This window comes from Biomphalaria glabrata, chromosome 11, assembly GCF_947242115.1.
Source record: "Biomphalaria glabrata chromosome 11, xgBioGlab47.1, whole genome shotgun sequence".
NCBI lineage: Eukaryota > Metazoa > Mollusca > Gastropoda > Planorbidae > Biomphalaria > Biomphalaria glabrata.
The window spans coordinates 24,485,924-24,497,017 of NC_074721.1; the positions used below are offsets into that span (position 1 = coordinate 24,485,924).

Consider the following 11,094-nt stretch of genomic DNA (forward strand, 5'->3'; position numbering starts at 1 on the left):
TGTACAATTACATTTAGAACTAACAGAACACTAAAGCAACTCTTCAGATTAGTAGTCTTTATTTGATCGTTCATTTTCGTAATTACAACAATAGCCCAATAGTTTTACGCGAAAGAAGCAATGTAAAACGTTAAGACGTGAGCTGTGGTTTTCTATAGGCCTACTGTTGGGGGGACTTTCTATTCTAATCGCCATGTACACAATTACATTGAGAACTGACAGAACGAAAAAGCAACTCTTCGGATTGATAGTCTTTACCCGATCGTTCATTTACGTAATTACAACAATATTCCCAAAATAACTTCGGGTATATATCCTTCCTTAACAAATTATTTATCCGAGCGAGGCTCGGTCACCTGATATTAATAAATATGAGACGAGAGTGCTCTCATTTTCGATGTTTAATGGACCTCATTCACCAATCGTAAACAAACAACATTTAGTCACGTGAAAATATTGATAAAACAACGAAAAAAATGGTCACGTGATAGTCATTGTGTATTACAAATTAGATCGTAATTTTGTAGAGAAGAGATAGAGAATCACGTAGCTAAAGGTTGTTTGTTTACGATTAGTGAATAAGATCCATTACTAGATCTAGACATTAAATTATTTGTTACATAGGTTAGGGTTAAAAAAAAATACCTCTTATATCTACTTTACAAAATTCAGCTTTTTTGAAGTTTTTCACATTTTTGTGTAGTGTTAGAGATTTCCATGTCCAGTCTAGGTATAATATATTTCTGTGTTTTGTACTTTTCCTGAAAACGCGCGAATGCAGCATTTCGAACTTTGACGGTGACATATAGGCTACATTTGCATATTGTCAGAAATTAATTCTAGTAGTCTAACTAATGATTTTTACCTAAGACGGTGTGCAAAATGTTCCTGAATGACTATTTTTAAAACTCTTTACTGAATACATGCGGGAATTTCCACTGAAGAGTGTTCAAAATAGACCAGATTTAATTTTAAGAAATTTTAAAAAATTTACGATCAAACCACTATGTAGTTAATGAGCTAGTAACTGTCATATTCATAAGAAAGTCGTTACAGCCATTTTCGAAATCCAGGTCTAGTATCCAACTATTTTTAACCCATTAAAAGTTTGCAAGCTAATAAGAATAAAAACTTCTTGATTCCATCTGGCAACTTGTAGGTGTGAATATCTGTCTTTGTTACTGTCTTTAATACTCCTATCAACAAACTACTTCCTCTAGTTCAAAATAGGAATTTTTTTTTGACATATCACATTATAATTGTATTCACCAAAAGCCATTGTTTCTTTCCCATATTTGGCGAGTTTAATGAATTAAAAAAATAGAATTTATTAGTTAGTCTAGATTATACCTTTAATTTCTACCATCTTTAAAATGTTTATTTATAGTTATAAACTACTTAATGATAACTTTACCATGTTGATAGAATATTCTTTTGTCCATACAGAAAATAGTTTTTAAATAATACGAACATCGAACGCATTTAAACCACGCAGTTATGTGAAGAATTTTAAACTAAAGACACAACAGAAAAAAAATCCCTAAATGGAGAAAGAGATCCGGGGACGTAACATCAATATATTGAGCCCACGTGTCATTAAACATTGAGCAGCACACTTTTTCCAATGATAGATGCAAGCGAGTGGAACGGTTGCTAGGAGGTCAGGGTAACGTTTAATGTGAATATCATGTCCCGCCACTTACTAATAGGTGTCTTTCAATACACAAACCTTTTTCTTTTCTACGTTAAAGCTTTCTCTCTTTTTGTTTTACATTGTTTGTCTGTATTTATTGATCTATGTTTCCCTTTTTATCTCTTTTTTGTTTTTTTTCTCTGCCTTTCTCTGTGCTTATATTTAAGTCTCTCTCTCTCTCTCTCTCTGTCTCCGCCTGTTTTGTTTGCCTCTGTATCTTATTCCTCACTGTGTGACTGTCTTACACTATCTTTGTTTGTCTACAAATCTCTCTACCTTCTTCTGTCCCATTGTCTGTTTCTGTTCCTCTCCCCTTGGTTGTCTGTCCCTGCATTTCTCACACGTCATTTGGTTCTGTCTTGAGATCTCTCTTACCCTTTCTTTTTCTTACTTTCTCATTCCTTCTATCTCTAGTGGTAAGTTTCTTTCTGTCGTTCTCAAACTTTAAGAGGCTTTGCTCATTCTTCTTCTCTGCAATACATACCTTCTTTATTCATGTCAAATACATACCTTCTTTGTTGCTGTCTAATACATAACTTCTCTTTTGCTGTCAAACACAAATCTTCTCTGTTTCTGTGGAATACACACCTTCTCTGCTAATGTCAAACACATATATGTTTCTGTCAAGCACATACCTTCTCTGTTCGTTTGAAACACATATCTTCTATGTTCCTGTCAAGCACATACCTTCTATGTTCATGTCAAACACATTCCTTCTATGTTCATGTCAAACACATTCCTTCTATGTTTCTGTCAAACACATACCTTCTCTTTTCTTTTGAAACACTTACCTTCTATGTTCCTGTCAAGCACATACCTTCTATGTTCCTGTCAAACACATACCTTTTATGTTTATGTCAAACATGTCTATGTTCTTTTGTAAAAAAATGTTTTGTTTTACATGTTTCGGATGTTCCTTCAGAGTTGAAGATAGTTTACTTCCTAGTCCAAACCTCCCGCAGGACGACGGGGGATGGGAGCGGGCAGGGTTTGAACCCTCGACGTCGATAAATCCGAACGACAGTCCAGCGCGCAAACCGCGCGACTAGGCAGCCATCCAATTGTTTGAAACACATACCTTCTATGATTCTGTCAAACAAATACTTTCTATGGTCCTGTCAAACACATACCTTCTATGTTACTTTAAAATACATACCTTCTATGTTTCTGTCTAACACATAACTTTTATGTTCCTTTGAAACACAAACTTTTTCTGTTCCTGTTCGATTTATTCTGTTTCTGCTTCACACATACCTTTTCTATTCTTGTCATAAACATTCCTACTCTATTTATGTCAGTAACATAACTTCTCTGCTCCAGTCAGATACCTACCATCTCAGACAAATCACAATTCCCAGTGTCTCTCCAGGCCCTTAATCCAGTTCTGTGGTAGCATGAAGGACGGCTCTATGTTCCAGATAGCTCAGACTCCTGTCTCTTTCTGATCCCTTCAGCCTGATCAAAACAGTCTCTCTTCTCGTATCAACAAGTCTTCTTTCATTCGTGTTTGACAGTGATTTGGTTCGCACCATAAGGATCGTGAGGGAGCAGAGTTATAACATTTCTCTTTTCTACGCTCTTTTTGTCCCGAACAGATTCAGGTGCATTACAAGGTAGTGAAGGTTGGTCAGTACTGGTGCAAGTCGGTCGGTGGCAGCCACATACGTCAGGGAATCTATCCACAATGTTGTCTGCAGTCACCACTTTCTCCTTCTCCATATGGCCAGTCTGTTCTTTAGATGATGTCTTGAACAACGTTGCTTTGACTTCTTCATGATGGTTGTCTCTGACACCAACCACTTGACACGTATAAAATATAGTGACGATCCCTTTAGTTGTCGTCATGGCAGTTGAAACTACACAACGTCTCAGCCAACCCACTCGATGAACATGTCATGAAAGAGTTTGTAGGCCCACAGGTTGTCAAACACATTGTCATGTTTAGCTGTGTCAGGAAGATATTCCCATGTCTTTTTTGCAAGGTTCCATATGCAAATGTTATTTGAGTATTGGACTAAGAAAAGAGTTACTAGCTCAATGGCCATACGGGACAAACACTGGTTTGACCTTTATCATTTTTTAACGTTAAAAAAAGAAAGAAATGAGTTTAAATACGGTTAGAGAACGAGAAAATATTGATCGTAAATGGACACTACAACTTGAGATAGGTCCTCATGTAGACATTATTCATTGAAGATTGGAATAAATTAATGTTTAGGATAATTTTGCGCATCATCTTCTAGCTCTACATATAATTGTCATGTTCTAAAGTTGAGTAGATCTACATATCCGCTGAACTAGGATTCTTTATTTGGGAACGGGGGGATGGGGCTGGGGGAAAATGTTCCATGCTTTTAATGTAATGATCATTAGTTATTAAGATAAATATAATCGTTATATAAGTTGTATAAAGGAGTTATTGTCTTTTTAAAAAAAAAGTATTTTTAATGTTTTTCTATTTGATTCCTAAAAAATTCCATCTTAACTAAAAGCAGCACTAAGCAAACAACGTGCGTGCAAATGTAGATACCTTTTTCAACGATGTTTTACAAATCCCAATAAAGCCGTTGGGTTTGCATTTGTTCTTCATTTTGAAACTAATGCTCTACCATTTTATGTGTGAATAATGGTGTTCTTAGCTTGGGTTATAACGTTCTCGCAAAACACTTCTACAAATATTGAGCTATTTGCACTTAGCGTGTTTTTTTATTATTATAAGATTTTTAATATTTTCAAGTCAATAGAAAACAGAGAAAGGGTTCTGGGTATATAAAATCAATACTGGTCAAATGCAAACTTAAGGTAAAACATTAACTGCAATATTAAACTCCTATTTTTATATTGATGTCCCTTATTTAAAAAAAAAAAGATATACCATGTAACTATGATGCTATCTACAACAACGGATCGATTCATATTAACAGTAGATATAGGTGCTCTAGACATCAACAATTTGTGATCTTACAGAACAAAATCATCTTCTTTTTTGAAGTAACGTCTGTATAATATAAGATAATATAAAATATAAAAATGCATTCCATAAATAGATAGATAGATAGATAGATAGATAGATAGATAGATAGATAGATAGATAGATAGATAGATAGATAGATAGATAGATAAGGTGAATTGGGACATTTTTTCTCTTTTCTTTTATCCAAAGAAACCAGGGCAGCAATTTCTTTCAAAGCTCTAATGAGTGTTGTTTTTATAGCTCCTGTCATAATCCTTAGGCCTATATTTTGTACCTTATTTTCAGTAGGTTGGTTTTGGCTGTGGCACCGTATTCCAGACTGGGTCTAGTATAACTGGTATATGTCTTTTTTAGAATGTTGTGATTAGCTCCTCAGTCACTGCCAGCTATTTTTTTCATAAGGGATAATCTTTTTGGCCCTTTTTTATTACTTATATCTTATCTTATAGATTACAGACGTTACTTCAAAAAAAAAAAAAAAAAGAATTGCGTCCTACTCATTTAATGTGTCAATCTAGACATGCATGTTAGTCAACAACTCACACTCTGGTAAGTCGTTGGTTTTTATGGCTGATTCAGGCAACCCATTCAATTCTCTAATGGCACTAGGGGAGAAGAAGCACTTGTACGAATTTAATTATGCAAAAGATAATGTTACAATATGTTAACAAAGAAAAATACTTTTTGGTGTATTTTCAGTATCACTAAGTCAAATCTATACTCTAAAGTAGAAAGTAAAGCGTATGTTTGTATGTCCCGCACAGAAATTTACAACGTTTGACCAATCTTGATAAAACTTGGCAGAAATGTTGCTTGGAACCGTAACGTATGTATAGTAGCCCTAAAACAAACGTAAGACCCTCAAAGAAAAGTTGTCCAACTCTTGAAAGTGTTACTTTTTCATGGATCTAGGGCTTTCTAGGCCATGTTTACAGAGACAAGATCGAAAGGATCTAGATCTAGATCTAATTTAAAGAACTAGACTACACTTCGCACAGATAGTTTTTTACTTTGACACATGAAAATACAAAATAGTCTACTGATCTCATTATTTAATAACATTAATCTTCAAATTTGTGTTTCAAAAGCATTTTTACATAAATTCGTTCCTTATATCTGCGAATTTAGACGTCCTGACGTAAGTTACTTTATTATCCCCTTCAATTAACGAATCGGGTAAACTCGTTTTAATTGTATCCCATTCATCTCGCGTTACTTTCATTTTTACCTCTAAAGATATCTCTATTCGCTTATAATAGATCGGGTGAATCCGTTTCCATTGTATTTTATATTTGATATGGATGTGAACCCATTTTCGGAAAACTAATTTTATTTTCTTGGCGAAAGAGAAAAACTTGAAAGGAACATTAGCTAAGTTCGACATAGATATAAATCTAATCTACTAGATAAGTAATACACAAACTTATGCCCGCATGCCGCGGGTAATGTCCGGCTAGTATATTTCAAAAATGAAATGCTCACAACAAATATAGATATTAGTTAACTTTTTTTTCTGGTCACCTAGCTGTTAAAATTAAAAGAAAACATTTATGTTTGAATATAAAAACTAAGAATGCAATTTGTATGTAAATATCACGTACAATTTTAAAATGGACTTTTTATGACGGCCGCGGCAGTACATATTATTAAACTAGTTCCCTCAAAATTGTTTAATAATCAGATTTTATTATTTTTTGTTTAGTGCCCACATCATGACAAAAGCCGCTTATTTTTGTGCGTTTTGTCTGTTGGTCGGTCTGTTCGTTACGTTTAGATAAAAAAAAAACACTAAAAGCTATTAAAAAATCTGATTTAATCTTTAATGTTCCTTCCGAAACATCGCAATAGTTTTAAGTATCTATAATAGATTGTTCCGAATTTTTTTGTGAAAAATTAATCAATGCCAACGAATGTTTGCTCTTTTAACTTATAGTACCAGGTGGCCGAGCCTCGCTCGGTTAAATAATTTCTCAAGGAAGGTTATATACCCGAAGTCATTTTGGGGATATTATTGTAATTAAGAAAATGAACGATCGGGTAAAGACAACTAATCTGAAGAGCTGCTTTATGTTCTATTAGTTCTCAATGTAATTGTACATGGCGATTAAATATAAAAACTCTAAGTCCTCCTAAAGTCTAGAGTCTAGACAAACAACTGTGACAGGTTGGGAAAGGTGACGTGTGTTTGGAGCGTTTAATGTCTAGGGGATGATTATTTTTGAAACTATCACACACCAACCCGTCAGCATATAAATCGGGAGCAGACACGCAACGAGACAAGCAATGAAAGAAAAATACAAAGTTAAAAATGAAGAATATTTATTTACATAAATATTTACATAGAAGAATAAAAAGGGGGAGGGTTTGCATCTATCTCTAAGCAATAATGGATTTAATCAACACTCTTGCACTTAATAAGAGAGTATGTCACTTTGTCTTCTGAACTTAGCTGGTTGTCCTGTTGATGTCGCAGCTGGTTGTGTCATGGCTTGAGTTCTGCAGCTGGAGTCTCAATCCAAAGTTCTGATATCTGTAGTGGGCACAGTAGAGCGGGTGGCCGGCTACTGTGGGCACAAGGTTACTGCGGGCAGAGCTGATCTGCCGTGGGCAGCGTAATGACAGGATAAGTCCAGTCAGTTGCAGAGGGTTTGGCGTAGCTATGACGTCTCGACAGATCTGGGTCTATAGGGACGTCGCACCTAATAAGTTGACAGGTGGGCTGTCAAATAGGCGGGCAAGGCCGATAGCGCCAAGTAGTAGAGTTGAGTAGATCCACGTAGGCGGGAGGTGATACTCAACTGCAGATAGGCAGTTGACTAGTCAGACAATGCCAAATAAATAGGCAGGTGAGTGATCCGATAAATAGGCAAGTGCAGTGCTGAATAGCACTGAGCACAAAGGCAATAGGTGATTCTCGATAGCAAATAGTTGAGTAGTGTCGAGTAGACACTAAACAGCGAATAGGCAGACACCTGAGGGAGGCACCAGGTGTTCCTCTAAGAGAAAGAATAAATGAAGCAGTCCAGACTCGATAGCTCAGCTCGAATGAGAAAATGAGAGAGTCTGACTTGATTTAATTTACTTTATATACAGACCTGGAAAATGTGGGCGGAAACAGGAAATGTCCTAGGCTAAGAATTATCTTACACGTGGGTGAATATGACTCGAGGTGGGAGTCGCACCTTGGAAAGGACAATGGGCATGTTGGTCCGCGTGATCTCCTAGATCAAAGAGAGACGTGGGAGAAGGAGGGGAAGGGTGACTTCAACTGCGCCCGTCAGACATCCGGCCGGTAAGATCAAAGAGACTGTGTTTATCTTTACCCCGGTCAAGGGAAGATAAATGAAAGGACGCCAAGGTGGCGGACCAAGTCTAGGTCGAAGAGGTAAAGGTGGGGCGGGTGAAGAAAGTGGGGATAGGGCGGAGAAATAATTAAAATAAAATAAATAAATAATGATAGATAATGATTAATGCTGTGATAATTTTGAGTGACTCTGACAGTAAGCTTTTGACTTGTCACAACCACACCTCACGTCGTGTAGTTTTACATTGCATCTTTTGCGCATAACTATTGGGCTATTATTGGCTTGGAAGAAAGTCTTTGCAGTGTAATTTTTCAGATGGTTACGTTCAGACATTTCATAATGTAATTAGTATATTATTATGGCTGTAGTACGAAATATCAAGTGACTCAAATCTCTACGTTTAAGGGTAAAGCAGGCACTTTGTGACAAAGTAAAATAACGCATTTTTTTATAGACTTAAATAATTCCTTTAGTTTTCTAAAGAAACGTTTCCGTGGAGCATCTGTGTTACGCCCACCACCTTGCCTTTGGCATATGTTCTTCCACCCATACGGGATACCTGCCCTGCCCAGTCTGACATTCGGGCTATAAGAAGCTCATACCGGCTTTTGCCATCCATCCTTCACAGTGGCGCTAAAGCCCATGGAGGGATATGGCCTGCTTTAACACATCCCTCCATTCAGAACTCTCCTGGGCCTTCGTTCCCACGCCCTAGCTCCAAGCTTTTTACCGAGGTTTATTGTTAAATTAAAAGAGGCTTCAGCGTACACAAACTCGTTGACCGCTAGCTAGATATCATGGTCAGTGTGAGCAAGTAAGGCGTAGGGAAGCTGTGTTTTTACCATTTCCTTTGTTCTGGTACGAGGCAGTAGACATCGAAGCTACGCATCCCCAGCTGTGACCTACATATTTTGCCACATCCAAGGCAAGCATAACCATTCTCCGACGGTGGTTGATTAAGATTTTCTTTTCGCCATCTGCGTCTGTCCTCAGCAGGGGATTGATTTTTTTTTTCGGGTCTCAAATGTGTATCCCGCGTGTATGAAGTGACTTCTTATGGTACGACATTTACGCTGGGAGGGCATGGGTATGGGAGACGAACGTATGCCAAATGCAGTCTTTTTTGGTGAGCTAAAAACCTGGTTGCATGCTGCCTCAGAGCGAGACAGCTGGAGGTCACCAGCAAAATAACAACAAAGTGAAAGCTACCTACACCGCTCTATGCAATTAAAGTGTAAACAATTTATAAAGCACTTAAAACACAAAAACAATACATCGGCAAATTTAATTTCATTACTTCTCTTCCATTGTTCCATAATAAATCAATCTACAATAAGATGGTGCGCACATGTTTAATTAGGTCTATTGATTCTTAAAACTTGTTCTTGTTTGCAAAGAAATATTTTAATTTACTGCAGTAAGCCTAGTGACGTCAGCGTTGTTTTTCCCGTTTGACTTCATGGAAAATTTTCAGTCATAAAACATTCTAGCCAAAATTAATTTTTAAATAATGAGACATATTCAAACCCATATAACGTTTCCACCTCAAGTTTTCCCGATGTGGCCAATGAGTTGAGAATTTTTTTTCTCATTTATATACATATAGCTTGAAATTTTAAAGAAAATCGTTGGAGCCGTTTTCAAAATAAAATGTATATATAAATATATATATACAAGAATTGCTCGCTTAAAAATATAAGATTTAATTTTTGTGCATAAACGTGGCAAAATACATGATCAACAATATGTTGTTACTTTTTTAATTTTTAAAGTAAATAGCATATAAATGCTAAATGATAATCTCTATACTAACTTATATTTCATTAACTATAAAATTGTTCAGGATATTGTTTTATAAAAAATAAATAAAGTCAAAAGTTTGTTTGAAATCGCATAATTTACTTATATGACACTTATATTCTTGGACAAAACGTCACTAAAGTTTTATTATCGATATCAAATTGTTCCGTATTTTCAACTTAAAACAAATTAAAGTCTAATAAACATTTTTAAAAAATATCGACAATACGTAGTTCAGGATTTTAAAATAAGGAAACAATTTACTAGAAACCATTATTGAAAGTCACTTTTTAGACTTATTTTACATTTTATTTTCTTGCTGAAACATAAGATTTTTATCAGTAAAAAATGTTCTGGATTTTGTTTTGAAAAAAAAATCGAGCTACATTAATTTAATTTTGTTACAATTCATCTCAAAATTGTATGAAAATCTACTAACTCCAAATAACTGTTTGAAATCCATCTTCTAATAAATATAACAAATAATCTTCTCATTTACGAAAATCGGTTGTTCCTGATTTTTATTAAAAACATTTTAACTCTATTTATGTAAAATCGCACTTCTATCTTTCACTAACTTTAATTGTCTAACAAAATCTAATTATTGTTAATATTATGTTCCAAAAAGAACTTCCTAACATATAAGTTTGGTATGAAAATCTCTCCACAAGGATACCGTAATATAATTTTCATACTAGACCATCCCAAAAATTTAATTTACGGTATTAGATTTATCTGGTATTCTCTTTTTCTCTCACTATATATATATATATATATATATATATATATAAACATCCGGAGCAATCTATTATAGATACTTAAAACTATTGCAATGTTTCGGAAAGGAAATTAATGGCTTATCACAGTGATGCTCAACCTAATTTGACCTGCGGGCCATTTTAACTTTCGACACGCGTGTTGCGGGCCACATCAACATAATGGTAAAATATGAAATCAAAATTCACTTGAAACCATTTGAAACTATTGGATCTAGTTCTTACATTAATTAATGGGATAGTTAAAGTCTATCATTTTTTACGCGTCTAAAAAATGTTGCTTCATTTCTACTTTAAATGAGAGCAGCATTGTAGCTACTTTTACCACCAACTATTTTCTTGTCTCTTTTTGGCCAATCTTTTATACGCAGCTCAAACCAAGAAGGCTCAAACCAAGAAGGCCTTCATATTTGTTTTATAATGCCACTGTATATGTTGTTTTTTTTTAAACATCCAGACTTTCTTTACAAAACAAACTATGTTGGCTTATTATCATGTTCCACAAAAAAGATCCATTCACTTATCCGGGTAGATTCTACATTCAGA

General features: G+C 35.2%; 1 protein-coding gene and 1 long non-coding RNA gene across 3 annotated transcripts in view; one reads left to right on the forward strand and one right to left on the reverse strand.

Annotated features, from left to right (window-relative positions):
* LOC106075154 (uncharacterized) overlaps nucleotides 1-1,554 on the reverse strand; it is a 62,865-nt gene extending 61,311 nt beyond the window's left edge. Inside the window, exon 1 of one of the 2 annotated variants that reach the window (XM_056004146.1) lies at nucleotides 1,415-1,554. The gene's annotated coding sequence lies outside the window, so the exon portion shown is untranslated. Of the gene's footprint in view, nucleotides 1-645; nucleotides 749-1,414 lie in introns of those variants that run through there. The other variant, XM_056004147.1, reaches the window with a different exon arrangement.
* LOC106059091 (uncharacterized) lies at nucleotides 995-4,079 on the forward strand. Its single transcript, XR_001216151.2, has 3 exons — nucleotides 995-1,073; nucleotides 1,447-1,660; nucleotides 3,289-4,079. It is a non-coding gene; the product is annotated as an uncharacterized LOC106059091 (long non-coding RNA).
* The last annotated feature ends 7,015 nt before the right edge of the window (nucleotides 4,080-11,094 follow it).